This window comes from Oryx dammah, unplaced genomic scaffold (assembly GCF_014754425.2).
Source record: "Oryx dammah isolate SB20612 unplaced genomic scaffold, SCBI_Odam_1.1 HiC_scaffold_5, whole genome shotgun sequence".
In the NCBI taxonomy this organism is placed as follows: Eukaryota; Metazoa; Chordata; class Mammalia; order Artiodactyla; family Bovidae; genus Oryx; species Oryx dammah.
This window is the reverse complement of record NW_024070189.1, coordinates 58120752-58123460: the sequence shown is the minus strand read 5'-3', so window position 1 is coordinate 58123460 and position 2709 is coordinate 58120752.

Genomic DNA, 2709 nt, shown 5'->3' with positions numbered 1-2709 from the left:
AGCGCGGTGGGGAGCTGGTCTTACTCTCAGCAGAAGCAGCAGAGGGTATGCTCTGGGGAAGGGCCGCCCAAGACCGACCTCATGGCCTTCAGCCCCAGTCTTCCTCCTTGTCTGAGTTCTGCGGAGGGACCAGGTGAAATAGAAGCAGAATTAGAGCAGTTGAAAAAGGTGAGGTCATATTTTAAATTTTCTTTCTGTTTTAGCCATCCTCACAGTTTTCTGTTTAAGATTCTTCAATCTCAGTTTTAAGGTCATTCTTTGATTTGCTCGTCATTATGGTTTTAATGAGTGTTACTGACATCATGAGTTCCATTAATCTTCAAATTAAATATTAGTAAAAACCATAGTATTAGTCATAATACTAATTATTTGCTTTTGTTGAATTCTTGACAGTTTTAAAATATTTATTGCTTACATAAGCATTTTTCAAGAAACTCCACATTGTGAGTACTTAAGCATCTAGAAAACCATAATTAAACATTCTAAAATCTGTGTCTTTAAAATTTATAGATATACCCACATACAGATTTTGTTTTGAATGGGGCCATAACTTTTTAAAGTTTTTCTTAAAGGTGCATTTTTCTTCCTTCTTAAAGAATCTTTTTTGTTTGCTCCTTACTTATTTTACTCTGGCTCACCACCATTCCCCTGTCCGTATACAATCTGAAAAACCTTATGATTTTCCTTTAACATTTTTATTTGCAGTTACATAATTATTCACATACATGCATACACGTGGTGGGTTTTTGTTATTGTTTCTTTTGGAAATTTTGTTAGCATAGATACTGCATTTTACATTTCACAGTCACCAGTACTTTGTGGAAATCCCTGAGTCATTTAATAGCTGTGTAGTACTCTGTAGTGTGTATGTACCATTTATATGATATCATTTATATCATTTATCAGTTATTCACCAGTTGATGAGTACTTTGTGGTTTTTTTTGCCCTCATAAACCATGCTGTGGAGAAGGCAATGGCAACCCACTTGAGTACTCTTGCCTGGAAACTCCCATGGATGGAGGAGCTTGGTAGGCTGCAGTTGCTCAGAGTCGGACACGACTGAGTGACTTCACTTTTACTTTTCATTTTCATGCAATGGAGAAGGAAATGGCAACCCACTCCAGTATTCTTGCCTGGAGAATCCCAGGGATGGGGGAGCCTGGTGGGCTGCCGTCTTATGGGGTCACACAGAGTCGGACACGACTGAAGTGACTTAGTAGCGGCAAACCATGCTGTAATATCATTTTACATATTCCTAAAATATTTGTGCCTTTATTTGTATAAAGTTCATTTTCAGATATTGATGAATCTAAGAGTATGAATAATTTTAATTTAAATATATGTTCTGATTACTTTCCCAAAATTTTGAATTTCTTTTGATCTCCACCAACAAGTTTGAGCACTCTCCCTTTTATCTTTAAAAGCAATAGAGGTCTTACATTCTGCCAATGTGATACGTATAAAGTGGTATCTTTGTTACTTTAATTTTAATTCCTATATAGCTTTGAGCATAATGTCATCAGCATTTGGTTTTCATTGATTTGTCAGTTAAATTTTTTGGTTGTTTTTCAATTTGGGAAAGTTCTCTGTCAATAATTAGCTTTTATCTCCCATCTATATCACAGATATTTTTCCTCCTATATATTGATTTGTTTAGGGTATATTTTGCCATATAAAAGTATTTTTTAAATTTCTCTGTTTCCTGTTATGGATTTTAAAGTCTTTTAAGTTTATTTAGGGGTATCTTCCTAAGATTTATACTGAACATTCATTAATTCATTTAAAAACATTTAAATTTAATTTAATTAAAAATTGAAGTATAATGATATTAATTTCAGGTGTACAATGTAATGATTCAGTGTTTGTATATATTGTGAAATGATCACCACAATAAATCTAGTTAACATTCATCATTATACATAGTTACAAAATTTTTTTCAATGAGAACCTTTAGGATCCTTTCTTTAGCATCTTTCAAATATATAATACAGCATTATTAACTACAATCACCATACTGTGCATTATTTCACTAGGACTTATTTATTTTATAACTGTCAGTTTGTCCTTTTTGACCACCTTCACCCATTGCACCCACCCCTTGCATCTGGCAACCACGAATTTGTTTTCTATAAGTTTGTTAGATTCCACATAAGTGAGATCATTTTTTCTTAATGTAGACATTTATCACATTAAACCTCCCTCTTAGCATTGCTTTTGCTGTATTTCACAAGTTTTTTAAAAATATGATTTTATTTATTTATTTTTGGCTTTGTTGTATCTTTGTTGCTGCGTGAGCGAGTGGGGGATGCTGTCTAGTCATGGCACACTGGCTTCTGATTGTGATGGCTCCTGTTGTGGAGCCTGGGCTCTAGGCATGGCAGCTTCAGTAGTTTCAATAGTTGTGGTGCAGGGGCTTTAGCTGCTCGGCAGCATGTGGGATCTTTCCAGATCGAGGACTGAACCCTAATCTCCTGTATTGGCACTTCGATTCTTTACTACTGAGCTACCCGGGAAGCCCACCTCATAAGTTTTGATGTGTTGTGTTTTCATATTCACTTGTTTCAAGATATTTTTGAATTTTCCCTTGATTTCATCTTTGATCCATTGGTTTCCAGGAATGTGTTGTTTAATTTCCACATATTTAACCATTGTGGTTGGAAAAGATACTTCATATAATTTTGGTCTTTTAAAATTTGCTTACCCTTGATT